We start from the raw sequence: 27,586 nt of genomic DNA on the forward strand, positions 1-27,586 counted from the left end.
CGGGGAAGGGTTAGGGTTAGGGTTCGGGCTAGGGTTAGGGTTAGAGGACGGGGACGGTTTAGGGTCCAGGTGAGGGTACGGCAACGCTTTAGGGGGAGCGTGCGTGTGAGGGCGTGGGTTAGTGTTAGCGTACGGGTTATGATTAGGGGACGCGTGAGGGTCAGGCTTCGGGGAAGGGTTAGGGTTAGGGTTCGGGCTAGGGTTAGGGTTAGGGGACGGGGACGGTTTAGGGTCCAGGTGAGGGTACGGCAACGGTTTAGGGGGAGCGTGCGTGTGAGGGCGCGGGTTAGTGTTAGCGTACGGGTTAGGATTATGGGACGGGTGAGGGTCAGGCTTCGGGGAAGGGTTAGGGTTAGGGTTCGGGCTAGGGTTAGGGTTAGGGGACGGGGACGGTTTAGGGTCCAGGTGAGGGTACGGCAACGCTTTAGGCGGAGCGTGCGTGTGAGGGCGCGGGTTAGTGTTAGCGTACGGGTTAGGATTAGGGGACGGGTGAGGGTCAGGCTTCGGGGAAGGGTTAGGGTTAGGGTTCGGTCTAGGGTTAGGGTTAGGGGACGGGGACGGTTTAGGGTCCAGGTGAGGGTACGGCAACGCTTTAGGGGGAGCGTGCGTGTGAGGGCGCGGGTTAGTGTTAGCCTACGGTCTAGGATTAGGGGACGGGCGAGGGTCAGGCTTCGGGGAAGGGTTAGGGTTAGGGTTCGGGCTAGGGTTAGGGTTAGGGGACGGGGACGGTTTAGGGTCCAGGTGAGGGTACGGCAACGCTTTAGGGGGAGCGTGCGTGTGAGGGCGCGGGTTAGTGTTAGCGTACGGGTTAGGATTATGGGACGGGTGAGGGTCAGGCTTCGGGGAAGGGTTAGGGTTAGGGTTCGGGCTAGGGTTAGGGGACGGGGACGGTTTAGGGTCCAGGTGAGGGTACGGCAAAGCTTTAGGCGGAGCGTGCGTGTGAGGGCGCGGGTTAGTGTTAGCGTACGGGTTAGGATTAGGGGACGGGTGAGGGTCAGGCTTCGGGGAAGGGTTAGGGTTAGGGTTCGGGCTAGGGTTAGGGTTAGGGGACGGGGACGGTTTAGGGTCCAGGTGAGGGTACGGCAACGCTTTAGGGGGAGCGTGCGTGTGAGGGCGCGGGTTAGTGTTAGCCTACGGGTTAGGATTAGGGGACGGGCGAGGGTCAGGCTTCGGGGAAGTGTTAGGGTTAGGGTTCGGGCTAGGGTTAGGGTTAGGGGACGGGGACGGCTAGGGACCATGTGAGGGTACGGCAACGCTTTAGGGGAAGCGTGCGTGTGACGGCGCGGGTTAGTGTTAGCGTACGGGTTATTATTAGGGGACGTGTGAGGGTCAGGCTTCGGGGAAGGGTTAGGGTTAGGGTTCGGGCTAGGGTTAGGGTTAGGGGACGGGGACTGTTTAGGGTCCAGGTGAGGGTACGGCAACGCTTTAGGGGGAGCGTGCGTGTGAGGGCGCAGGTTAGTGTTAGCGTACGGGTTAGGATTAGGGGACGGGTGAGGGTCAGGCTTCGGGGAAGGGTTAGGGTTAGGGTTCGGGCTAGGGTTAGGGTTAGGGGACGGGGACGGTTTAGGGTCCAGGTGAGGGTACGGCAACGCTTTAGGGGGAGCGTGCGTGTGAGGGCGCGGGGTAGTGTTAGCGTACGGGTTAGGATTAGGGGACGGGTGAGGGTCAGGCTTCGGGGAAGGGATAGGGTTAGGGTTCGGGCTAGGGTTAGGGTTAGGGGACGGGGACGGTTTAGGGTCCAGGTGAGGGTACGGCAACGCTTTAGGGGGAGCGTGCGTGTGAGGGCGCGGGTTAGTGTTAGCGTACGGGTTAGGATTAGGGGACGGGTGAGGGTCAGGCTTCGGGGAAGGGTTAGGGTTAGGGTTCGGGCTCGGGTTAGGGTTAGGGGACGGGGACGGTTTAGGGTCCAGGTGAGGGTACGGCAACGCTTTAGGGGGAGCGTGCGTGTGAGGGCACGTTAGTGTTAGCGTACGGGTTAGAATTAGGGGACGGGTGAGGGTCAGGCTTCGGGGAAGGGTTAGGGTTAGGGTTCGGGCTAGGGTTAGGGTTAGGGGACGGGGACGGTTTAGGGTCCAGGTGAGGGTACGGCAACGCTTTAGGGGGAGCGTGCGTGTGAGGGCGCGGGTTAGTGTTAGCGTACGGGTTAGGATTAAGGGACGCGTGAGGGTCAGGCTTCGGGGAAGGGTTAGGGTTAGGGTTCGGGCTAGGGTTAGGGTTAGGGGACGGGGACGGTTTAGGGTCCAGGTCAGGGTACGGCAACGCTTTAGGGGGATTGGGCGTGTGAGGGCGCGGGGTAGTGTTAGCGTACGGTTTAGGATAGGGGACGGGTGAGGGTCAGGCTTCGGGGAAGGGTTAGGGTTAGGGCTCGGGCTAGGGTTAGTGTTAGGGGACGGGGACGGTTTAGGGTCCAGGTGAGGGTATGGCAACGCTTTAGGCGGAGCGTGCGTGTGAGGCCGCGGGTTAGTGTTAGCGTACGGGTTAGGATTAGGGGACGGGTGATGGTCAGGCTTCGGGGAAGGGTTAGGGTTAGGGTTCGGGCTAGGGTTAGGGTTAGGGGACGGGGACGGTTTAGGGTCCAGGTGAGGGTACAGCAACGCTTTAGGGGGAGCGTGCGTGTGAGGGCGCGGGTTAGTGTTAGCGTACGGGTTAGGATTAGGGGACGGGTGAGGGTCAGGCTTCGGGGAAGGGTTAGGGTTAGGGTTCGGGCTCGGGTTAGGGTTAGGGGACGGGGACGGTTTAGGGTCCAGGTGAGGGTACGGCAAAGCTTTAGGGGGAGCGTGCATGTGAGGGCGCGGGTTAGTGTTAGCATACCGGTAAGGATTAGGGGACGCGTGAGGGTCAGGCTTCGGGGAAGGGTTAGGGTTAGGGTTCGGGCTAGGGTTAGGGTTAGGGGACGGGGACGGTTTAGGGTCCAGGTGAGGGTACGGCAACGCTTTAGGGGGAGCGTGCGTGTGAGGGCGCGGGGTAGTGTTAGCGTACGGGTTAGGATAGGGGACGGGTGAGGGTCAGGCTTCGGGGAAGGGTTAGGGTTAGGGCTCGGGCTAGGGTTAGGGTTAGGGGACGGGGACGGTTTAGGGTCCAGGTGAGGGTATGGCAACGCTTTAGGCGGAGCGTGCGTGTGAGGCTGCGGGTTAGTGTTAGCGTACGGGTTAGGATTAGGGGACGGGTGAGGGTCAGGCTTCGGGGAAGGGTTAGGGTTAGGGTTCGGGCTAGGGTTAGGGTTAGGGGACGGGGACGGTTTAGGGTCCAGGTGAGGGTACGGCAACGCTTTAGGGGGAGCGTGCGTGTGAGGGCGTGGGGTAGTGTTAGCGTACGGGTTAGGATAGGGGACGGGTGAGGGTCAGGCTTCGGGGAAGGGTTAGGGTTAGGGTTCGGGCTAGGGTTAGGGTTAGGGGACGGGGACGGTTTAGGGTCCAGGTGAGGGTACGGCAACGCTTTAGGGGGAGCGTGCGTGTGAGGGCGTGGGATAGTGTTAGCGTACGGGTTAGGATTAGGGGACGGGTGAGGGTCAGGGTTCGGGGAAGGGTTAGGGTTAGGGTTCTGGCTAGGGTTAGGGTTAGGGGACGGGGACGGTTTAGGGTCCAGGTGAGGGTACGGCAACGCTTTAGGGGGAGCGTGCGTGTGAGGGCGCGGGTTAGTGTTAGCGTACGTGTAAGGATTAGGGTACGGGTGAGGGTCAGGCTTCGGGGAAGGGTTAGGGTTAGGGTTCGGGCTAGGGTTAGGGTTAGGGGATGGGGACGGTTTAGGGTCCAGGTGAGGGTACGGCAATGCTTTAGGGGGAGCGTGCGTGTGAGGGCGCGGGTTAGTGTTAGCGTACGGGTAAGGATTAGGGTACGGGTGAGGGTCAGGCTTTGGGGAAGGGTTAGGGTTAGGGTTCGGGCTAGGGTTAGGGTTAGGGGACGGGGACGGTTTAGGGTCCAGGTGAGGGTACGGCAACGCTTTAGGGGGAGCGTGCGTGTGAGGGCGCGGGGTAGTGTTAGCGTACGGGTTAGCATAGGGGACGGGTGAGGGTCAGGCTTCGGGGAAGGGTTAGGGTTAGGGCTCGGGCTAGGGTTAGGGTTAGGGGACGGGGACGGTTTAGGGTCCAGGTGAGGGTACGGCAACGCTTTAGGCGGAGCGTGCGTGTGAGGCCGCGGGTTAGTGTTAGCGTACGGGTTAGGATTAGGGGACGGGTGAGGGTCAGGCTTCGGGGAAGGGTTAGGGTTAGGGTTCGGGCTAGGGTTAGGGTTAGGGGACGGGGACGGTTTAGGGTCCAGGTGAGGGTACGGCAACGCTTTAGGGGGAGCGTGCGTGTGAGGGCGCGGGGTAGTGTTAGCGTACGGGTTAGGATAGGGGACGGGTGAGGGTCAGGCTTCGGGGAAGGGTTAGGGTTAGGGTTCGGGCTAGGGTTAGGGTTAGGGGACGGGGACGGTTTAGGGTCCAGGTGAGGGTACGGCAACGCTTTAGGGGGAGCGTGCGTGTGAGGGCGCGGGGTAGTGTTAGCGTACGGGTTAGGATTAGGGGACGGGTGAGGGTCAGGCTTCGGGGAAGGGTTAGGGTTAGGGTTCTGGCTAGGGTTAGTGTTAGGGGACGGGGACGGTTTAGGGTCCAGGTGAGGGTACGGCAACGCTTTAGGGGGAGCGTGCGTGTGAGGGCGCGGGTTAGTGTTAGCGTACGGGTAAGGATTAGGGTACGGGTGAGGGTCAGGCTTCGGGGAAGGGTTAGGGTTAGGGTTCGGGCTAGGGTTAGGGTTAGGGGACGGGGACGGTTTAGGGTCCAGGTGAGGGTACGGCAACGCTTTAGGGGGAGCGTGCGTGTGAGGGCGCGGGTTAGTGTTAGCGTACGGGTAACGATTGGGGTACGGGTGAGGGTCAGGCTTCGGGGAAGGGTTAGGGTTAGGGTTCGGGCTAGGGTTAGGGTTAGGGGACGGGGACGGTTTAGGGTCCAGGTGAGGGTACGGCAACGCTTTAGGGGGAGCGTGCGTGAGAGGGCGCGGGTTAGTGTTAGCGTACGGGTTAGGATTAGGGGACGGGTGAGGGTCAGGCTTCGGGGAAGGGTTAGGGTTAGGGTTCGGGCTAGGGTTAGGGTTAGGGGACGGGGACGGTTTAGGGTCCAGGTGAGGGTACGGCAACGCTTTAGGGGGAGCGTGCGTGTGAGGGCGCGGGTTAGTGTTAGCGTACGGGTTAGGATTAGGGGACGCGTGAGGGTCAGGCTTCGGGGAAGGGTTAGGGTTAGGGTTCGGGCTAGGGTTAGGGTTAGGGGACGGGGACGGTTTAGGGTCCAGGTGAGGGTACGGCAACGCTTTAGGGGTAGCGTATGTGTGAGGGCGCGGTGTAGTGTTAGCGTACGGGTTAGGATAGGGGACGGGTGAGGGTCAGGCTTCGGGGAAGGGTTAGGGTTAGGGCTCGGGCTAGGGTTAGGGTTAGGGGACGGGGACGGTTTAGGGTCCAGGTGAGGGTATGGCAACGCTTTAGGCGGAGCGTGCGTGTGAGGCCGCGGGTTAGTGTTAGCGTACGGGTTAGGATTAGGGGACGGGTGAGGGTCAGGCTTCGGGGAAGGGTTAGGGTTAGGGTTCGGGCTAGGGTTAGGGTTAGGGGACGGGGACGGTTTAGGGTCCAGGTGAGGGTACGGCAACGCTTTAGGGGGAGCGTGCGTGTGAGGGCGCGGGTTAGTGTTAGCGTACGGGTTAGGATTAAGGGACGCGTGAGGGTCAGGCTTCGGGGAAGGGTTAGGGTTAGGGTTCGGGCTAGGGTTAGGGTTAGGGGACGGGGACGGTTTAGGGTCCAGGTCAGGGTACGGCAACGCTTTAGGGGGATTGGGCGTGTGAGGGCGCGGGGTAGTGTTAGCGTACGGGTTAGGATAGGGGACGGGTGAGGGTCAGGCTTCGGGGAAGGGTTAGGGTTAGGGCTCGGGCTAGGGTTAGTGTTAGGGGACGGGGACGGTTTAGGGTCCAGGTGAGGGTATGGCAACGCTTTAGGCGGAGCGTGCGTGTGAGGCCGCGGGTTAGTGTTAGCGTACGGGTTAGGATTAGGGGACGGGTGATGGTCAGGCTTCGGGGAAGGGTTAGGGTTAGGGTTCGGGCTAGGGTTAGGGTTAGGGGACGGGGACGGTTTAGGGTCCAGGTGAGGGTACGGCAACGCTTTAGGGGGAGCGTGCGTGTGAGGGCGCGGGTTAGTGTTAGCGTACGGGTTAGGATTAGGGGACGGGTGAGGGTCAGGCTTCGGGGAAGGGTTAGGGTTAGGGTTCGGGCTCGGGTTAGGGTTAGGGGACGGGGACGGTTTAGGGTCCAGGTGAGGGTACGGCAAAGCTTTAGGGGGAGCGTGCGTGTGAGGGCGCGGGTTAGTGTTAGCATACCGGTAAGGATTAGGGGACGCGTGAGGGTCAGGCTTCGGGGAAGGGTTAGGGTTAGGGTTCGGGCTAGGGTTAGGGTTAGGGGACGGGGACGGTTTAGGGTCCAGGTGAGGGTACGGCAACGCTTTAGGGGGAGCGTGCGTGTGAGGGCGCGGGTTAGTGTTAGCGTACGGGTTAGGATTATGGGACGGGTGAGGGTCAGGCTTCGGGGAAGGGTTAGGGTTAGGGTTCGGGCTAGGGTTAGGGTTAGGGGACGGGGACGGTTTAGGGTCCAGGTGAGGGTACGGCAACGCTTTAGGGGGAGCGTGCGTGTGAGGGCGCGGGGTAGTGTTAGCGTACGGGTTAGGATAGGGGACGGGTGAGGGTCAGGCTTCGGGGAAGGGTTAGGGTTAGGGCTCGGGCTAGGGTTAGGGTTAGGGGACGGGGACGGTTTAGGGTCCAGGTGAGGGTATGGCAACGCTTTAGGCGGAGCGTGCGTGTGAGGCTGCGGGTTAGTGTTAGCGTACGGGTTAGGATTAGGGGACGGGTGAGGGTCAGGCTTCGGGGAAGGGTTAGGGTTAGGGTTCGGGCTAGGGTTAGGGTTAGGGGACGGGGACGGTTTAGGGTCCAGGTGAGGGTACGGCAACGCTTTAGGGGGAGCGTGCGTGTGAGGGCGTGGGGTAGTGTTAGCGTACGGGTTAGGATAGGGGACGGGTGAGGGTCAGGCTTCGGGGAAGGGTTAGGGTTAGGGTTCGGGCTAGGGTTAGGGTTAGGGGACGGGGACGGTTTAGGGTCCAGGTGAGGGTACGGCAACGCTTTAGGGGGAGCGTGCGTGTGAGGGCGTGGGATAGTGTTAGCGTACGGGTTAGGATTAGGGGACGGGTGAGGGTCAGGGTTCGGGGAAGGGTTAGGGTTAGGGTTCTGGCTAGGGTTAGGGTTAGGGGACGGGGACGGTTTAGGGTCCAGGTGAGGGTACGGCAACGCTTTAGGGGGAGCGTGCGTGTGAGGGCGCGGGTTAGTGTTAGCGTACGTGTAAGGATTAGGGTACGGGTGAGGGTCAGGCTTCGGGGAAGGGTTAGGGTTAGGGTTCGGGCTAGGGTTAGGGTTAGGGGATGGGGACGGTTTAGGGTCCAGGTGAGGGTACGGCAATGCTTTAGGGGGAGCGTGCGTGTGAGGGCGCGGGTTAGTGTTAGCGTACGGGTAAGGATTAGGGTACGGGTGAGGGTCAGGCTTCGGGGAAGGGTTAGGGTTAGGGTTCGGGCTAGGGTTAGGGTTAGGGGACGGGGACGGTTTAGGGTCCAGGTGAGGGTACGGCAACGCTTTAGGGGGAGCGTGCGTGTGAGGGCGCGGGGTAGTGTTAGCGTACGGGTTAGCATAGGGGACGGGTGAGGGTCAGGCTTCGGGGAAGGGTTAGGGTTAGGGCTCGGGCTAGGGTTAGGGTTAGGGGACGGGGACGGTTTAGGGTCCAGGTGAGGGTACGGCAACGCTTTAGGCGGAGCGTGCGTGTGAGGCCGCGGGTTAGTGTTAGCGTACGGGTTAGGATTAGGGGACGGGTGAGGGTCAGGCTTCGGGGAAGGGTTAGGGTTAGGGTTCGGGCTAGGGTTAGGGTTAGGGGACGGGGACGGTTTAGGGTCCAGGTGAGGGTACGGCAACGCTTTAGGGGGAGCGTGCGTGTGACGGCGCGGGGTAGTGTTAGCGTACGGGTTAGGATAGGGGACGGGTGAGGGTCAGGCTTCGGGGAAGGGTTAGGGTTAGGGTTCGGGCTAGGGTTAGGGTTAGGGGACGGGGACGGTTTAGGGTCCAGGTGAGGGTACGGCAACGCTTTAGGGGGAGCGTGCGTGTGAGGGCGCGGGGTAGTGTTAGCGTACAGGTTAAGATTAGGGGACGGGTGAGGGTCAGGCTTCGGGGAAGGGTTAGGGTTAGGGTTCTGGCTAGGGTTAGTGTTAGGGGACGGGGACGGTTTAGGGTCCAGGTGAGGGTACGGCAACGCTTTAGGGGGAGCGTGCGTGTGAGGGCGCGGGTTAGTGTTAGCGTACGGGTAAGGATTAGGGTACGGGTGAGGGTCAGGCTTCGGGGAAGGGTTAGGGTTAGGGTTCGGGCTAGGGTTAGGGTTAGGGGACGGGGACGGTTTAGGGTCCAGGTGAGGGTACGGCAACGCTTTAGGGGGAGCGTGCGTGTGAGGGCGCGGGTTAGTGTTAGCGTACGGGTAACGATTGGGGTACGGGTGAGGGTCAGGCTTCGGGGAAGGGTTAGGGTTAGGGTTCGGGCTAGGGTTAGGGTTAGGGGACGGGGACGGTTTAGGGTCCAGGTGAGGGTACGGCAACGCTTTAGGGGGAGCGTGCGTGAGAGGGCGCGGGTTAGTGTTAGCGTACGGGTTAGGATTAGGGGACGGGTGAGGGTCAGGCTTCGGGGAAGGGTTAGGGTTAGGGTTCGGGCTAGGGTTAGGGTTAGGGGACGGGGACGGTTTAGGGTCCAGGTGAGGGTACGGCAACGCTTTAGGGGGAGCGTGCGTGAGAGGGCGCGGGTTAGTGTTAGCGTACGGGTTAGGATTAGGGGACGGGTGAGGGTCAGGCTTCGGGGAAGGGTTAGGGTTAGGGTTCGGGCTAGGGTTAGGGTTAGGGGACGGGGACGGTTTAGGGTCCAGGTGAGGGTACGGCAACGCTTTAGGGGGAGCGTGCGTGTGAGGGCGCGGGTTAGTGTTAGCGTACGGGTTAGGATTAGGGGACGCGTGAGGGTCAGGCTTCGGGGAAGGGTTAGGGTTAGGGTTCGGGCTAGGGTTAGGGTTAGGGGACGGGGACGGTTTAGGGTCCAGGTGAGGGTACGGCAACGCTTTAGGGGTAGCGTATGTGTGAGGCCGCGGTGTAGTGTTAGCGTACGGGTTAGGATTAGGGGACGGGTGAGGGTCAGGCTTCGGGGAAGGGTTAGGGTTAGGGTTCGGGCTCGGGTTAGGGTTAGGGGACAGGGACGGTTTAGGGTCCAGGTGAGGGTATGGCAACGCTTTAGGCGGAGCGTGCGTGTGAGGCCGCGGGTTAGTGTTAGCGTACGGGTTAGGATTAGGGGACGGGTGAGGGTCAGGCTTCGGGGAAGTGTTAGGGTTAGGGTTCGGGCTCGGGTTAGGGTTAGGGGACAGGGACGGTTTAGGGTCCAGGTGAGGGTACGGCAACGCTTTAGGGGGAGCGTGCGTGTGAGGGCGCGGGTTAGTGTTAGCATACGGGTTAGGATTAGGGGACGCGTGAGGGTCAGGCTTCGGGGAAGGGTTAGGGTTAGGGTTCGGGCTAGGGTTAGGGTTAGGGGACGGGGACGGTTTAGGGTCCAGGTGAGGGTACGGCAACGCTTTAGGGGGAGCGTGCGTGTGAGGGCGCGTTAGTGTTAGCGTACGGGTTAGAATTAGGGGACGGGTGAGGGTCAGGCTTCGGGGAAGGGTTAGGGTTAGGGTTCGGGCTAGGGTTAGGGTTAGGGGACGGGGACGGTTTAGGGTCCAGGTGAGGGTACGGCAACGCTTTAGGGGGAGCGTGCGTGTGAGGGCGCGGGTTAGTGTTAGCGTACGGGTTAGGATTAGGGGACGCGTGAGGGTCAGGCTTCGGGGAAGGGTTAGGGTTAGGGCTCGGGCTAGGGTTAGGGTTAGGGGACGGGGACGGTTTAGGGTCCAGGTGAGGGTATGGCAACGCTTTAGGCGGAGCGTGCGTGTGAGGCCGCGGGTTAGTGTTAGCGTACGGGTTAGGATTAGGGGACGGGTGAGGGTCAGGCTTCGGGGAAGGGTTAGGGTTAGGGTTCGGGCTAGGGTTAGGGTTAGGGGACGGGGACGGTTTAGGGTCCAGGTGAGGGTACAGCAACGCTTTAGGGGGAGCGTGCGTGTGAGGGCGCGGGGTAGTGTTAGCGTACGTGTTAGGATTAGGGGACGGGTGAGGGTCAGGCTTCGGGGAAGGGTTAGGGTTAGGGTTCGGGCTCGGGTTAGGGTTAGGGGACGGGGACGGTTTAGGGTACAGGTGAGGGTACGGCAAAGCTTTAGGGGGAGCGTGCGTGTGAGGGCGCGGGTTAGTGTTAGCATACCGGTAAGGATTAGGGGACGCGTGAGGGTCAGGCTTCGGGGAAGGGTTAGGGTTAGGGTTCGGGCTAGGGTTAGGGTTAGGGGACGGGGACGGTTTAGGGTCCAGGTGAGGGTACGGCAACGCTTTAGGGGGAGCGTGCGTGTGAGGGCGCGGGTTAGTGTTAGCGTACGGGTTAGGATTATGGGACGGGTGAGGGTCAGGCTTCGGGGAAGGGTTAGGGTTAGGGTTCGGGCTAGGGTTAGGGTTAGGGGACGGGGACGGTTTAGGGTCCAGGTGAGGGTACGGCAACGCTTTAGGGGGAGCGTGCGTGTGAGGGCGCGGGGTAGTGTTAGCGTACGGGTTAGGATAGGGGACGGGTGAGGGTCAGGCTTCGGGGAAGGGTTAGGGTTAGGGCTCGGGCTAGGGTTAGGGTTAGGGGACGGGGACGGTTTAGGGTCCAGGTGAGGGTATGGCAACGCTTTAGGCGGAGCGTGCGTGTGAGGCTGCGGGTTAGTGTTAGCGTACGGGTTAGGATTAGGGGACGGGTGAGGGTCAGGCTTCGGGGAAGGGTTAGGGTTAGGGTTCGGGCTAGGGTTAGGGTTAGGGGACGGGGACGGTTTAGGGTCCAGGTGAGGGTACGGCAACGCTTTAGGGGGAGCGTGCGTGTGAGGGCGTGGGGTAGTGTTAGCGTACGGGTTAGGATAGGGGACGGGTGAGGGTCAGGCTTCGGGGAAGGGTTAGGGTTAGGGTTCGGGCTAGGGTTAGGGTTAGGGGACGGGGACGGTTTAGGGTCCAGGTGAGGGTACGGCAACGCTTTAGGGGGAGCGTGCGTGTGAGGGCGTGGGATAGTGTTAGCGTACGGGTTAGGATTAGGGGACGGGTGAGGGTCAGGGTTCGGGGAAGGGTTAGGGTTAGGGTTCTGGCTAGGGTTAGGGTTAGGGGACGGGGACGGTTTAGGGTCCAGGTGAGGGTACGGCAACGCTTTAGGGGGAGCGTGCGTGTGAGGGCGCGGGTTAGTGTTAGCGTACGTGTAAGGATTAGGGTACGGGTGAGGGTCAGGCTTCGGGGAAGGGTTAGGGTTAGGGTTCGGGCTAGGGTTAGGGTTAGGGGATGGGGACGGTTTAGGGTCCAGGTGAGGGTACGGCAATGCTTTAGGGGGAGCGTGCGTGTGAGGGCGCGGGTTAGTGTTAGCGTACGGGTAAGGATTAGGGTACGGGTGAGGGTCAGGCTTCGGGGAAGGGTTAGGGTTAGGGTTCGGGCTAGGGTTAGGGTTAGGGGACGGGGAGGGTTTAGGGTCCAGGTGAGGGTACGGCAACGCTTTAGGGGGAGCGTGCGTGTGAGGGCGCGGGGTAGTGTTAGCGTACGGGTTAGCATAGGGGACGGGTGAGGGTCAGGCTTCGGGGAAGGGTTAGGGTTAGGGCTCGGGCTAGGGTTAGGGTTAGGGGACGGGGACGGTTTAGGGTCCAGGTGAGGGTACGGCAACGCTTTAGGCGGAGCGTGCGTGTGAGGCCGCGGGTTAGTGTTAGCGTACGGGTTAGGATTAGGGGACGGGTGAGGGTCAGGCTTCGGGGAAGGGTTAGGGTTAGGGTTCGGGCTAGGGTTAGGGTTAGGGGACGGGGACGGTTTAGGGTCCAGGTGAGGGTACGGCAACGCTTTAGGGGGAGCGTGCGTGTGACGGCGCGGGGTAGTTTTAGCGTACGGGTTAGGATAGGGGACGGGTGAGGGTCAGGCTTCGGGGAAGGGTTAGGGTTAGGGTTCGGGCTAGGGTTAGGGTTAGGGGACGGGGACGGTTTAGGGTCCAGGTGAGGGTACGGCAACGCTTTAGGGGGAGCGTGCGTGTGAGGGCGCGGGGTAGTGTTAGCGTACAGGTTAGGATTAGGGGACGGGTGAGGGTCAGGCTTCGGGGAAGGGTTAGGGTTAGGGTTCTGGCTAGGGTTAGTGTTAGGGGACGGGGACGGTTTAGGGTCCAGGTGAGGGTACGGCAACGCTTTAGGGGGAGCGTGCGTGTGAGGGCGCGGGTTAGTGTTAGCGTACGGGTAAGGATTAGGGTACGGGTGAGGGTCAGGCTTCGGGGAAGGGTTAGGGTTAGGGTTCGGGCTAGGGTTAGGGTTAGGGGACGGGGACGGTTTAGGGTCCAGGTGAGGGTACGGCAACGCTTTAGGGGGAGCGTGCGTGTGAGGGCGCGGGTTAGTGTTAGCGTACGGGTAACGATTGGGGTACGGGTGAGGGTCAGGCTTCGGGGAAGGGTTAGGGTTAGGGTTCGGGCTAGGGTTAGGGTTAGGGGACGGGGACGGTTTAGGGTCCAGGTGAGGGTACGGCAACGCTTTAGGGGGAGCGTGCGTGAGAGGGCGCGGGTTAGTGTTAGCGTACGGGTTAGGATTAGGGGACGGGTGAGGGTCAGGCTTCGGGGAAGGGTTAGGGTTAGGGTTCGGGCTAGGGTTAGGGTTAGGGGACGGGGACGGTTTAGGGTCCAGGTGAGGGTACGGCAACGCTTTAGGGGGAGCGTGCGTGTGAGGGCGCGGGTTAGTGTTAGCGTACGGGTTAGGATTAGGGGACGCGTGAGGGTCAGGCTTCGGGGAAGGGTTAGGGTTAGGGTTCGGGCTAGGGTTAGGGTTAGGGGACGGGGACGGTTTAGGGTCCAGGTGAGGGTACGGCAACGCTTTAGGGGTAGCGTATGTGTGAGGGCGCGGTGTAGTGTTAGCGTACGGGTTAGGATAGGGGACGGGTGAGGGTCAGGCTTCGGGGAAGGGTTAGGGTTAGGGCTCGGGCTAGGGTTAGGGTTAGGGGACGGGGACGGTTTAGGGTCCAGGTGAGGGTATGGCAACGCTTTAGGCGGAGCGTGCGTGTGAGGCCGCGGGTTAGTGTTAGCGTACGGGTTAGGATTAGGGGACGGGTGAGGGTCAGGCTTCGGGGAAGGGTTAGGGTTAGGGTTCGGGCTCGGGTTAGGGTTAGGGGACAGGGACGGTTTAGGGTCCAGGTGAGGGTACGGCAACGCTTTAGGGGGAGCGTGCGTGTGAGGGCGCGGGTTAGTGTTAGCATACAGGTTAGGATTAGGGGACGCGTGAGGGTCAGGCTTCGGGGAAGGGTTAGGGTTAGGGTTCGGGCTAGGGTTAGGGTTAGGGGACGGGGACGGTTTATGGTCCAGGTGAGGGTACGGCAACGCTTTAGGGGGAGCGTGCGTGTGAGGGCGCGTTAGTGTTAGCGTACGGGTTAGTATTAGGGGACGGGTGAGGGTCAGGCTTCGGGGAAAGGTTAGGGTTAGGGTTCGGGCTAGGGTTAGGGTTAGGGGACGGGGACGGTTTAGGGTCCAGGTGAGGGTACGGCAACGCTTTAGGGGGAGCGTGCGTGTGAGGGCGCGGGTTAGTGTTAGCGTACGGGTTAGGATTAGGGGACGCGTGAGGGTCAGGCTTCGGGGAAGGGTTAGGGTTAGGGTTCGGGCTAGGGTTAGGGTTAGGGGACGGGGACGGTTTAGGGTCCAGGTCAGGGTACGGCAACGCTTTAGGGGGAGCGTGCGTGTGAGGGCGCGGGGTAGTGTTAGCGTACGGGTTAGGATTAGGGGACGCGTGAGGGTCAGGCTTCGGGGAAGGGTTAGGGTTAGGGCTCGGGCTAGGGTTAGGGTTAGGGGACGGGGACGGTTTAGGGTCCAGGTGAGGGTATGGCAACGCTTTAGGCGGAGCGTGCGTGTGAGGCCGCGGGTTAGTGTTAGCGTACGGGTTAGGATTAGGGGACGGGTGAGGGTCAGGCTTCGGGGAAGTGTTAGGGTTAGGGTTCGGGCTCGGGTTAGGGTTAGGGGACAGGGACGGTTTAGGGTCCAGGTGAGGGTACGGCAACGCTTTAGGGGGAGCGTGCGTGTGAGGGCGCGGGTTAGTGTTAGCATACGGGTTAGGATTAGGGGACGCGTGAGGGTCAGGCTTCGGGGAAGGGTTAGGGTTAGGGTTCGGGCTAGGGTTAGGGTTAGGGGACGGGGACGGTTTAGGGTCCAGGTGAGGGTACGGCAACGCTTTAGGGGGAGCGTGCGTGTGAGGGCGCGTTAGTGTTAGCGTACGGGTTAGAATTAGGGGACGGGTGAGGGTCAGGCTTCGGGGAAGGGTTAGGGTTAGGGTTCGGGCTAGGGTTAGGGTTAGGGGACGGGGACGGTTTAGGGTCCAGGTGAGGGTACGGCAACGCTTTAGGGGGAGCGTGCGTGTGAGGGCGCGGGTTAGTGTTAGCGTACGGGTTAGGATTAGGGGACGCGTGAGGGTCAGGCTTCGGGGAAGGGTTAGGGTTAGGGCTCGGGCTAGGGTTAGGGTTAGGGGACGGGGACGGTTTAGGGTCCAGGTGAGGGTATGGCAACGCTTTAGGCGGAGCGTGCGTGTGAGGCCGCGGGTTAGTGTTAGCGTACGGGTTAGGATTAGGGGACGGGTGAGGGTCAGGCTTCGGGGAAGGGTTAGGGTTAGGGTTCGGGCTAGGGTTAGGGTTAGGGGACGGGGACGGTTTAGGGTCCAGGTGAGGGTACAGCAACGCTTTAGGGGGAGCGTGCGTGTGAGGGCGCGGGGTAGTGTTAGCGTACGTGTTAGGATTAGGGGACGGGTGAGGGTCAGGCTTCGGGGAAGGGTTAGGGTTAGGGTTCGGGCTCGGGTTAGGGTTAGGGGACGGGGACGGTTTAGGGTCCAGGTGAGGGTACGGCAAAGCTTTAGGGGGAGCGTGCGTGTGAGGGCGCGGGTTAGTGTTAGCATACCGGTAAGGATTAGGGGACGCGTGAGGGTCAGGCTTCGGGGAAGGGTTAGGGTTAGGGTTCGGGCTAGGGTTAGGGTTAGGGGACGGGGACGGTTTAGGGTCCAGGTGAGGGTACGGCAACGCTTTAGGGGGAGCGTGCGTGTGAGGGCGCGGGTTAGTGTTAGCGTACGGGTTAGGATTATGGGACGGTTGAGGGTCAGGCTTCGGGGAAGGGTTAGGGTTAGGGTTCGGGCTAGGGTTAGGGTTAGGGGACGGGGACGGTTTAGGGTCCAGGTGAGGGTACGGCAACGCTTTAGGGGGAGCGTGCGTGTGAGGGCCCGGGGTAGTGTTAGCGTACGGGTTAGGATAGGGGACGGGTGAGGGTCAGGCTTCGGGGAAGGGTTAGGGTTAGGGCTCGGGCTAGGGTTAGGGTTAGGGGACGGGGACGGTTTAGGGTCCAGGTGAGGGTATGGCAACGCTTTAGGCGGAGCGTGCGTGTGAGGCTGCGGGTTAGTGTTAGCGTACGGGTTAGGATTAGGGGACGGGTGAGGGTCAGGCTTCGGGGAAGGGTTAGGGTTAGGGTTCGGGCTAGGGTTAGGGTTAGGGGACGGGGACGGTTTAGGGTCCAGGTGAGGGTACGGCAAAGCTTTACGGGGAGCGTGCGTGTGAGGGCGTGGGGTAGTGTTAGCGTATGGGTTAGGATAGGGGACGGGTGAGGGTCAGGCTTCGGGGAAGGGTTAGGGTTAGGGTTCGGGCTAGGGTTAGGGTTAGGGGACGGGGACGGTTTAGGGTCCAGGTGAGGGTACGGCAACGCTTTAGGGGGAGCGTGCGTGTGAGGGCGTGGGGTAGTGTTAGCGTACGGGTTAGGATTAGGGGACGGGTGAGGGTCAGGGTTCGGGGAAGGGTTAGGGTTAGGGTTCTGGCTAGGGTTAGGGTTAGGGGACGGGGACGGTTTAGGGTCCAGGTGAGGGTACGGCAACGCTTTAGGGGGAGCGTGCGTGTGAGGGCGCGGGTTAGTGTTAGCGTACGGGTAAGGATTAGGGTACGGGTGAGGGTCAGGCTTCGGGGAAGGGTTAGGGTTAGGGTTCGGGCTAGGGTTAGGGTTAGGGGATGGGGACGGTTTAGGGTCCAGGTGAGGGTACGGCAACGCTTTAGGGGGAGCGTGCGTGTGAGGGCGCGGGTTAGTGTTAGCGTACGGGTAAGGATTAGGGTACGGGTGAGGGTCAGGCTTCGGGGAAGGGTTAGGGTTAGGGTTCGGGCTAGGGTTAGGGTTAGGGGATGGGGACGGTTTAGGGTCCAGGTGAGGGTACGGCAACGCTTTAGGGGGAGCGTGCGTGTGAGGGCGCGGGTTAGTGTTAGCGTACGGGTAAGGATTAGGGTACGGGTGAGGGTCAGGCTTCGGGGAAGGGTTAGGGTTAGGGTTCGGGCTAGGGTTAGGGTTAGGGGACGGGGACGGTTTAGGGTCCAGGTGAGGGTACGGCAACGCTTTAGGGGGAGCGTGCGTGTGAGGGCGCGGGGTAGTGTTAGCGTACGGGTTAGGATAGGGGACGGGTGAGGGTCAGGCTTCGGGGAAGGGTTAGGGTTAGGGTTCGGGCTAGGGTTAGGGTTAGGGGACGGGGACGGTTTAGGGTCCAGGTGAGGGTACGGCAACGCTTTAGGGGGAGCGTGCGTGTGAGGGCGCGGGGTAGTGTTAGCGTACGGGTTAGGATAGGGGACGGGTGAGGGTCAGGCTTCGGGGAAGGGTTAGGGTTAGGGTTCGGGCTAGGGTTAGGGTTAGGGGACGGGGACGGTTTAGGGTCCAGGTGAGGGTACGGCAACGCTTTAGGGGGAGCGTGCGTGTGAGGGCGCGGGGTAGTGTTAGCGTATGGGTTAGGATTAGGGGACGGGTGAGGGTCAGGCTTCGGGGAAGGGTTAGGGTTAGGGTTCTGGCTAGGGTTAGGGTTAGGGGACGGGGACGGTTTAGGGTCCAGGTGAGGGTACGGCAACGCTTTAGGGGGAGCGTGCGTGTGAGGGCGCGGGTTAGTGTTAGCGTACGGGTAAGGATTAGGGTACGGGTGAGGGTCAGGCTTCGGGGAAGGGTTAGGGTTAGGGTTCGGGCTAGGGTTAGGGTTAGGGGATGGGGACGGTTTAGGGTCCAGGTGAGGGTACGGCAACGCTTTAGGGGGAGCGTGCGTGTGAGGGCGCGGGGTAGTGTTAGCGTACGGGTAACGATTGGGGTACGGGTGAGGGTCAGGCTTCGGGGAAGGGTTAGGGTTAGGGTTCGGGCTAGGGTTAGGGTTAGGGGACGGGGACGGTTTAGGGTCCAGGTGAGGGTACGGCAATGCTTTAGGCGGAGCGTGCGTGTGAGGGCGCGGGTTAGTGTTAGCGTACGGGTTAGGATTAGGGGACGGGTGAGGGTCAGGCTTCGGGGAAGGGTTAGGGTTAGGGTTCGGGCTAGGGTTAGGGTTAGGGTACGGGGACGGTTTAGGGTCCAGGTGAGGGTACGGCAACGCTTTAGGGGGAGCGTGCGTGTGAGGGCGTGGAGTAGTGTTAGCGTACGGGTTAGGATTAGGGGACCGGTGAGGGTCAGGGTTCGGGGAAGGGTTAGGGTTAGGGTTCGGGCTAGGGTTAGGGTTAGGGGATGGGGACGGTTTAGGGTCCAGGTGAGGGTACGGCAACGCTTTAGGGGGAGAGTGCGTGTGAGGGCGCAGGTTAGTGTTAGCGTACGGGTAAGGATTAGGGTACGGGTGAGGGTCAGGCTTCGGGGAAGGGTTAGGGTTAGGGTTCGGGCTAGGGTTAGGGTTAGGGGACGGGGACGGTTTAGGGTCCAGGTGAGGGTACGGCAACGCTTTAGGGGGAGCGTGCGTGTGAGGGCGCGGGTTAGTGTTAGCGTACGGGTTAGGATTAGGGGACGGGTGAGGGTCAGGCTTCGGGGAAGGGTTAGGGTTAGGGTTCGGGCTAGGGTTAGGGTTAGGGGACGGGGACGGTTTAGGGTCCAGGTGAGGGTACGGCAACGCTTTAGGGGGAGCGTGCGTGTGAGGGCGCGGGTTAGTGTTAGCGTACGGGTTAGGATTATGGGACGGTTGAGGGTCAGGCTTCGGGGAAGGGTTAGGGTTAGGGTTCGGGCTAGGGTTAGGGTTAGGGGACGGGGACGGTTTAGGGTCCAGGTGAGGGTACGGCAACGCTTTAGGGGGAGCGTGCGTGTGAGGGCCCGGGGTAGTGTTAGCGTACGGGTTAGGATAGGGGACGGGTGAGGGTCAGGCTTCGGGGAAGGGTTAGGGTTAGGGCTCGGGCTAGGGTTAGGGTTAGGGGACGGGGACGGTTTAGGGTCCAGGTGAGGGTATGGCAACGCTTTAGGCGGAGCGTGCGTGTGAGGCTGCGGGTTAGTGTTAGCGTACGGGTTAGGATTAGGGGACGGGTGAGGGTCAGGCTTCGGGGAAGGGTTAGGGTTAGGGTTCGGGCTAGGGTTAGGGTTAGGGGACGGGGACGGTTTAGGGTCCAGGTGAGGGTACGGCAACGCTTTACGGGGAGCGTGCGTGTGAGGGCGTGGGGTAGTGTTAGCGTATGGGTTAGGATAGGGGACGGGTGAGGGTCAGGCTTCGGGGAAGGGTTAGGGTTAGGGTTCGGGCTAGGGTTAGGGTTAGGGGACGGGGACGGTTTAGGGTCCAGGTGAGGGTACGGCAACGCTTTAGGGGGAGCGTGCGTGTGAGGGCGTGGGGTAGTGTTAGCGTACGGGTTAGGATTAGGGGACGGGTGAGGGTCAGGGTTCGGGGAAGGGTTAGGGTTAGGGTTCTGGCTAGGGTTAGGGTTAGGGGACGGGGACGGTTTAGGGTCCAGGTGAGGGTACGGCAACGCTTTAGGGGGAGCGTGCGTGTGAGGGCGCGGGTTAGTGTTAGCGTACGGGTAAGGATTAGGGTACGGGTGAGGGTCAGGCTTCGGGGAAGGGTTAGGGTTAGGGTTCGGGCTAGGGTTAGGGTTAGGGGATGGGGACGGTTTAGGGTCCAGGTGAGGGTACGGCAACGCTTTAGGGGGAGCGTGCGTGTGAGGGCGCGGGTTAGTGTTAGCGTACGGGTAAGGATTAGGGTACGGGTGAGGGTCAGGCTTCGGGGAAGGGTTAGGGTTAGGGTTCGGGCTAGGGTTAGGGTTAGGGGATGGGGACGGTTTAGGGTCCAGGTGAGGGTACGGCAACGCTTTAGGGGGAGCGTGCGTGTGAGGGCGCGGGTTAGTGTTAGCGTACGGGTAAGGATTAGGGTACGGGTGAGGGTCAGGCTTCGGGGAAGGGTTAGGGTTAGGGTTCGGGCTAGGGTTAGGGTTAGGGGACGGGGACGGTTTAGGGTCCAGGTGAGGGTACGGCAACGCTTTAGGGGGAGCGTGCGTGTGAGGGCGCGGGGTAGTGTTAGCGTACGGGTTAGGATAGGGGACGGGTGAGGGTCAGGCTTCGGGGAAGGGTTAGGGTTAGGGTTCGGGCTAGGGTTAGGGTTAGGGGACGGGGACGGTTTAGGGTCCAGGTGAGGGTACGGCAACGCTTTAGGGGGAGCGTGCGTGTGAGGGCGCGGGGTAGTGTTAGCGTACGGGTTAGGATAGGGGACGGGTGAGGGTCAGGCTTCGGGGAAGGGTTAGGGTTAGGGTTCGGGCTAGGGTTAGGGTTAGGGGACGGGGACGGTTTAGGGTCCAGGTGAGGGTACGGCAACGCTTTAGGGGGAGCGTGCGTGTGAGGGCGCGGGGTAGTGTTAGCGTATGGGTTAGGATTAGGGGACGGGTGAGGGTCAGGCTTCGGGGAAGGGTTAGGGTTAGGGTTCTGGCTAGGGTTAGGGTTAGGGGACGGGGACGGTTTAGGGTCCAGGTGAGGGTACGGCAACGCTTTAGGGGGAGCGTGCGTGTGAGGGCGCGGGTTAGTGTTAGCGTACGGGTAAGGATTAGGGTACGGGTGAGGGTCAGGCTTCGGGGAAGGGTTAGGGTTAGGGTTCGGGCTAGGGTTAGGGTTAGGGGATGGGGACGGTTTAGGGTCCAGGTGAGGGTACGGCAACGCTTTAGGGGGAGCGTGCGTGTGAGGGCGCGGGGTAGTGTTAGCGTACGGGTAACGATTGGGGTACGGGTGAGGGTCAGGCTTCGGGGAAGGGTTAGGGTTAGGGTTCGGGCTAGGGTTAGGGTTAGGGGACGGGGACGGTTTAGGGTCCAGGTGAGGGTACGGCAATGCTTTAGGCGGAGCGTGCGTGTGAGGGCGCGGGTTAGTGTTAGCGTACGGGTTAGGATTAGGGGACGGGTGAGGGTCAGGCTTCGGGGAAGGGTTAGGGTTAGGGTTCGGGCTAGGGTTAGGGTTAGGGTACGGGGACGGTTTAGGGTCCAGGTGAGGGTACGGCAACGCTTTAGGGGGAGCGTGCGTGTGAGGGCGTGGAGTAGTGTTAGCGTACGGGTTAGGATTAGGGGACCGGTGAGGGTCAGGGTTCGGGGAAGGGTTAGGGTTAGGGTTCGGGCTAGGGTTAGGGTTAGGGGATGGGGACGGTTTAGGGTCCAGGTGAGGGTACGGCAACGCTTTAGGGGGAGAGTGCGTGTGAGGGCGCAGGTTAGTGTTAGCGTACGGGTAAGGATTAGGGTACGGGTGAGGGTCAGGCTTCGGGGAAGGGTTAGGGTTAGGGTTCGGGCTAGGGTTAGGGTTAGGGGACGGGGACGGTTTAGGGTCCAGGTGAGGGTACGGCAACGCTTTAGGGGGAGCGTGCGTGTGAGGGCGCGGGTTAGTGTTAGCGTACGGGTTAGGATTAGGGGACGGGTGAGGGTCAGGCTTCGGGGAAGGGTTAGGGTTAGGGTTCGGGCTAGGGTTAGGGTTAGAGGACGGGGACGGTTTAGGGTCTAGGTGAGGGTACGGCAACGCTTTAGGGGGAGCGTGCGTGTGAGGGCGTGGGTTAGTGTTAGCGTACGGGTTAGGATTAGGGGACGCGTGAGGGTCAGGCTTCGGGGAAGGGTTAGGGTTAGGGTTCGGGCTAGGGTTAGGGTTAGGGGACGGGGACGGTTTAGGGTCCAGGTGAGGGTACGGCAACGCTTTAGGGGGAGCGTGCGTGTGAGGGCGCGGGTTAGTGTTAGCGTACGGGTTAGGATTATGGGACGGGTGAGGGTCAGGCTTCGGGGAAGGGTTAGGGTTAGGGTTCGGGCTAGGGTTAGGGTTAGGGGACGGGGACGGTTTAGGGTCCAGGTGAGGGTACGGCAACGCTTTAGGCGGAGCGTGCGTGTGAGGGCGCGGGTTAGTGTTAGCGTACGGGTTAGGATTAGGGGACGGGTGAGGGTCAGGCGTCGGGGAAGGGTTAGGGTTAGGGTCCGGGCTAGGGTTAGGGTTAGGGGACGGGGACGGTTTAGGGTCCAGGTGAGGGTACGGCAACGCTTTAGGGGGAGCGTGCGTGTGAGGGCGCGGGTTAGTGTTAGCCTACGGGTTAGGATTAGGGGACGGGCGAGGGTCAGGCTTCGGGGAAGGGTTAGGGTTAGGGTTCGGGCTAGGGTTAGGGTTAGGGGACGGGGACGGTTTAGGGTCCAGGTGAGGGTACGGCAACGCTTTAGGGGGAGCGTGCGTGTGAGGGCGCGGGTTAGTGTTAGCGTACGGGTTAGGATTATGGGACGGGTGAGGGTCAGGCTTCGGGGAAGGGTTAGGGTTAGGGTTCGGGCTAGGGTTAGGGGACGGGGACGGTTTAGGGTCCAGGTGAGGGTACGGCAAAGCTTTAGGCGGAGCGTGCGTGTGAGGGCGCGGGTTAGTGTTAGCGTACGGGTTAGGATTAGGGGACGGGTGAGGGTCAGGCTTCGGGGAAGGGTTAGGGTTAGGGTTCGGGCTAGGGTTAGGGTTAGGGGACGGGGACGGTTTAGGGTCCAGGTGAGGGTACGGCAACGCTTTAGGGGGAGCGTGCGTGTGAGGGCGCGGGTTAGTGTTAGCCTACGGGTTAGGATTAGGGGACGGGCGAGGGTCAGGCTTCGGGGAAGTGTTAGGGTTAGGGTTCGGGCTAGGGTTAGGGTTAGGGGACGGGGACGGCTAGGGACCAGGTGAGGGTACGGCAACGCTTTAGGGGAAGCGTGCGTGTGACGGCGCGGGTTAGTGTTAGCGTACGGGTTATTATTAGGGGACGTGTGAGGGTCAGGCTTCGGGGAAGGGTTAGGGTTAGGGTTCGGGCTAGGGTTAGGGTTAGGGGACGGGGACTGTTTAGGGTCCAGGTGAGGGTACGGCAACGCTTTAGGGGGAGCGTGCGTGTGAGGGCGCAGGTTAGTGTTAGCGTACGGGTTAGGATTAGGGGACGGGTGAGGGTCAGGCTTCGGGGAAGGGTTAGGGTTAGGGTTCGGGCTAGGGTTAGGGTTAGGGGACGGGGACGGTTTAGGGTCCAGGTGAGGGTACGGCAACGCTTTAGGGGGAGCGTGCGTGTGAGGGCGCGGGGTAGTGTTAGCGTACGGGTTAGGATTAGGGGACGGGTGAGGGTCAGGCTTCGGGGAAGGGATAGGGTTAGGGTTCGGGCTAGGGTTAGGGTTAGGGGACGGGGACGGTTTAGGGTCCAGGTGAGGGTACGGCAACGCTTTAGGGGGAGCGTGCGTGTGAGGGCGCGGGTTAGTGTTAGCGTACGGGTTAGGATTAGGGGACGGGTGAGGGTCAGGCTTCGGGGAAGGGTTAGGGTTAGGGTTCGGGCTAGGTTTAGGGTTAGGGGACGGGGACGGTTTAGGGTCCAGGTGAGGGTACGGCAACGCTTTAGGGGGAGCGTGCGTGTGAGGGCGCGGGTTAGTGTTAGCGTACGGGTTAGGATTAGGGGACGGGTGAGGGTCAGGCTTCGGGGAAGGGTTAGGGTTAGGGTTCGGGCTAGGGTTAGGGTTAGGGGACGGGGACGGTTTAGGGTCCAGGTGAGGGTACGGCAACGCTTTAGGGGGAGCGTGCGTGTGAGGGCGCGGGTTAGTGTTAGCGTATGGGTTAGGATTAGGGGACGGGTGAGGGTCAGGCTTCGGGGAAGGGTTAGGGTTAGGGTTCGGGCTAGGGTTAGGGTTAGGGGACGGGGACGGTTTAGGGTCCAGGTGAGGGTACGGCAACGCTTTAAGGGGAGCGTGCGTGTGAGGGCGCGGGTTAGTGTTAACGTACGGGTTAGGATTAGGGGACGGGTAAGGGGCAGGCTTCGGGGAAGGGTTAGGGTTAGGGTTCGGGCTAGGGTTAGGGTTAGGGGACGGGGACGGTTTAGGGTCCAGGTGAGGGTACGGCAACGCTTTAGGGGGAGCGTGCGTGTGAGGGCACGGGTTTCTGTTAGCGTACGGGTTAGGATTAGGGGACGGGTGAGGGTCAGGCTTCGGGGAAGTGTTAGGGTTAGGGTTCGGGCTAGGGTTAGGGTTAGGGGATGGGGACGGTTTAGGGTCCAGGTGAGGGTACGGCAACGCTTTAGGGGGAGCGTGCGTGTGAGGGAACGGGGTAGTGTTAGCGTACGGGTCAGGATTAGGGGACGGGTGAGGGTCAGGCTTCGGGGAAGGGTTAGGGTTAGGGTTCGGGCTAGGGTTAGGGTTAGGGGACGGGGACGGTTTAGGGTCCAGGTGAGGGTACGGCAACGCTTTAGGGGGAGCGTGCGTGTGAGGGCGCGGGGTAGTGTTAGCGTACGGGTTAGGATAGGGGACGGGTGAGGGTCAGGCTTCGGGGAAGGGTTAGGGTTAGGGCTCGGGCTAGGGTTAGGGTTAGGGGACGGGGACGGTTTAGGGTCCAGGTGAGGGTACGGCAACGCTTTAGGCGGAGCGTGCGTGTGAGGCCGCGGGTTAGTGTTAGCGTACGGGTTAGGATTAGGGGACGGGTGAGGGTCAGGCTTCGGGGAAGGGTTAGGGTTAGGGTTCGGGCTAGGGTTAGGGTTACGGGACGGGGACGGTTTAGGGTCCAGGTGAGGGTACGGCAACGCTTTAGGGGGAGCGTGCGTGTGAGGGCGCGGGGTAGTGTTAGCGTACGGGTTAGGATAGGGGACGGGTGAGGGTCAGGCTTCGGGGAAGGGTTAGGGTTAGGGTTCGGGCTAGGGTTAGGGTTAGGGGACGGGGACGGTTTAGCGTCCAGGTGAGGGTACGGCAACGCTTTAGGGGGAGCGTGCGTGTGAGGGCGCGGGGTAGTGTTAGCGTACGGGTTAGGATTAGGGGACGGGTGAGGGTCAGGCTTCGGGGAAGGGTTAGGGTTAGGGTTCTGGCTAGGGTTAGGGTTAGGGGACGGGGACAGTTTACGTTCCAGGTGAGGGTACGGCAACGCTTTAGGGGGAGCGTGCGTGTGAGGGCGCGGGTTAGTGTTAGCGTACGGGTAAGGATTAGGGTACGGGTGAGGGTCAGGCTTCTGGGAAGGGTTAGGGTTAGGGTTCGGGCTAGGGTTAGGGTTAGGGGACGGGGACGGTTTAGGGTCCAGGTGAGGGTACGGCAACGCTTTAGGGGGAGCGTGCGTGTGAGGGCGCGGGTTAGTGTTAGCGTACGGGTAACGATTGGGGTACGGGTGAGGGTCAGGCTTCGGGGAAGGGTTAGGGTTAGGGTTCGGGCTAGGGTTAGGGTTAGGGGACGGGGACGGTTTAGGGTCCAGGTGAGGGTACGGCAACGCTTTAGGGGGAGCGTGCGTGAGAGGGCGCGGGTTAGTGTTAGCGTACGGGTTAGGATTAGGGGACGGGTGAGGGTCAGGCTTCGGGGAAGGGTTAGGGTTAGGGTTCGGGCTAGGGTTAGGGTTAGGGGACGGGGACGGTTTAGGGTCCAGGTGAGGGTACGGCAACGCTTTAGGGGGAGCGTGCGTGTGAGGGCGTGGGGTAGTGTTAGCGTACGGGTTAGGATAGGGGACGGGTGAGGGTCAGGCTTCGGGGAAGGGTTAGGGTTAGGGTTCGGGCTAGGGTTAGGGTTAGGGGACGGGGACGGTTTAGGGTCCAGGTGAGGGTACGGCAACGCTTTAGGGGGAGCGTGCGTGTGAGGGCGTGGGGTAGTGTTAGCGTACGGGTTAGGATTAGGGGACGGGTGAGGGTCAGGGTTCGGGGAAGGGTTAGGGTTAGGGTTCTGGCTAGGGTTAGGGTTAGGGGACGGGGACGGTTTAGGGTCCAGGTGAGGGTACGGCAACGCTTTAGGGGGAGCGTGCGTGTGAGGGCGCGGGTTAGTGTTAGCGTACGGGTAAGGATTAGGGTACGGGTGAGGGTCAGGCTTCGGGGAATTGTTAGGGTTAGGGTTCGGGCTAGGGTTAGGGTTAGGGGATGGGGACGGTTTAGGGTCCAGGTGAGGGTACGGCAACGCTTTAGGGGGAGCGTGCGTGTGAGGGCGCGGGTTAGTGTTAGCGTACGGGTAAGGATTAGGGTACGGGTGAGGGTCAGGCTTCGGGGAAGGGTTAGGGTTAGGGTTCGGGCTAGGGTTAGGGTTAGGGGATGGGGACGGTTTAGGGTCCAGGTGAGGGTACGGCAACGCTTTAGGGGGAGAGTGCGTGTGAGGGCGCAGGTTAGTGTTAGCGTACGGGTAAGGATTAGGGTACGGGTGAGGGTCAGGCTTCGGGGAAGGGTTAGGGTTAGGGTTCGGGCTAGGGTTAGGGTTAGGGGACGGGGACGGTTTAGGGTCCAGGTGAGGGTACGGCAACGCTTTAGGGGGAGCGTGCGTGTGAGGGCGCGGGTTAGTGTTAGCGTACGGGTTAGGATTATGGGACGGGTGAGGGTCAGGCTTCGGGGAAGGGTTAGGGTTAGGGTTCGGGCTAGGGTTAGGGGACGGGGACGGTTTAGGGTCCAGGTGAGGGTACGGCAAAGCTTTAGGCGGAGCGTGCGTGTGAGGGCGCGGGTTAGTGTTAGCGTACGGGTTAGGATTAGGGGACGGGTGAGGGTCAGGCTTCGGGGAAGGGTTAGGGTTAGGGTTCGGGCTAGGGTTAGGGTTAGGGGACGGGGACGGTTTAGGGTCCAGGTGAGGGTACGGCAACGCTTTAGGGGGAGCGTGCGTGTGAGGGCGCGGGTTAGTGTTAGCCTACGGGTTAGGATTAGGGGTCGGGCGAGGGTCAGGCTTCGGGGAAGTGTTAGGGTTAGGGTTCGGGCTAGGGTTAGGGTTAGGGGACGGGGACGGCTAGGGACCAGGTGAGGGTACGGCAACGCTTTAGGGGAAGCGTGCGTGTGACGGCGCGGGTTAGTGTTAGCGTACGGGTTATTATTAGGGGACGTGTGAGGGTCAGGCTTCGGGGAAGGGTTAGGGTTAGGGTTCGGGCTAGGGTTAGGGTTAGGGGACGGGGACTGTTTAGGGTCCAGGTGAGGGTACGGCAACGCTTTAGGGGGAGCGTGCGTGTGAGGGCGCAGGTTAGTGTTAGCGTACGGGTTAGGATTAGGGGACGGGTGAGGGTCAGGCTTCGGGGAAGGGTTAGGGTTAGGGTTCGGGCTAGGGTTAGGGTTAGGGGACGGGGACGGTTTAGGGTCCAGGTGAGGGTACGGCAACGCTTTAGGGGGAGCGTGCGTGTGAGGGCGCGGGGTAGTGTTAGCGTACGGGTTAGGATTAGGGGACGGGTGAGGGTCAGGCTTCGGGGAAGGGATAGGGTTAGGGTTCGGGCTAGGGTTAGGGTTAGGGGACGGGGACGGTTTAGGGTCCAGGTGAGGGTACGGCAACGCTTTAGGGGGAGCGTGCGTGTGAGGGCGCGGGTTAGTGTTAGCGTACGGGTTAGGATTAGGGGACGGGTGAGGGTCAGGCTTCGGGGAAGGGTTAGGGTTAGGGTTCGGGCTAGGTTTAGGGTTAGGGGACGGGGACGGTTTAGGGTCCAGGTGAGGGTACGGCAACGCTTTAGGGGGAGCGTGCGTGTGAGGGCGCGGGTTAGTGTTAGCGTACGGGTTAGGATTAGGGGACGGGTGAGGGTCAGGCTTCGGGGAAGGGTTAGGGTTAGGGTTCGGGCTAGGGTTAGGGTTAGGGGACGGGGACGGTTTAGGGTCCAGGTGAGGGTACGGCAACGCTTTAGGGGGAGCGTGCGTGTGAGGGCGCGGGTTAGTGTTAGCGTATGGGTTAGGATTAGGGGACGGGTGAGGGTCAGGCTTCGGGGAAGGGTTAGGGTTAGGGTTCGGGCTAGGGTTAGGGTTAGGGGACGGGGACGGTTTAGGGTCCAGGTGAGGGTACGGCAACGCTTTAAGGGGAGCGTGCGTGTGAGGGCGCGGGTTAGTGTTAACGTACGGGTTAGGATTAGGGGACGGGTAAGGGGCAGGCTTCGGGGAAGGGTTAGGGTTAGGGTTCGGGCTAGGGTTAGGGTTAGGGGACGGGGACGGTTTAGGGTCCAGGTGAGGGTACGGCAACGCTTTAGGGGGAGCGTGCGTGTGAGGGCACGGGTTTCTGTTAGCGTACGGGTTAGGATTAGGGGACGGGTGAGGGTCAGGCTTCGGGGAAGTGTTAGGGTTAGGGTTCGGGCTAGGGTTAGGGTTAGGGGATGGGGACGGTTTAGGGTCCAGGTGAGGGTACGGCAACGCTTTAGGGGGAGCGTGCGTGTGAGGGAACGGGGTAGTGTTAGCGTACGGGTCAGGATTAGGGGACGGGTGAGGGTCAGGCTTCGGGGAAGGGTTAGGGTTAGGGTTCGGGCTAGGGTTAGGGTTAGGGGACGGGGACGGTTTAGGGTCCAGGTGAGGGTACGGCAACGCTTT

Source organism: Stenella coeruleoalba (genome assembly GCF_951394435.1).
Source record: "Stenella coeruleoalba genome assembly, chromosome: 12".
NCBI classification, from domain to species: Eukaryota; Metazoa; Chordata; class Mammalia; order Artiodactyla; family Delphinidae; genus Stenella; species Stenella coeruleoalba.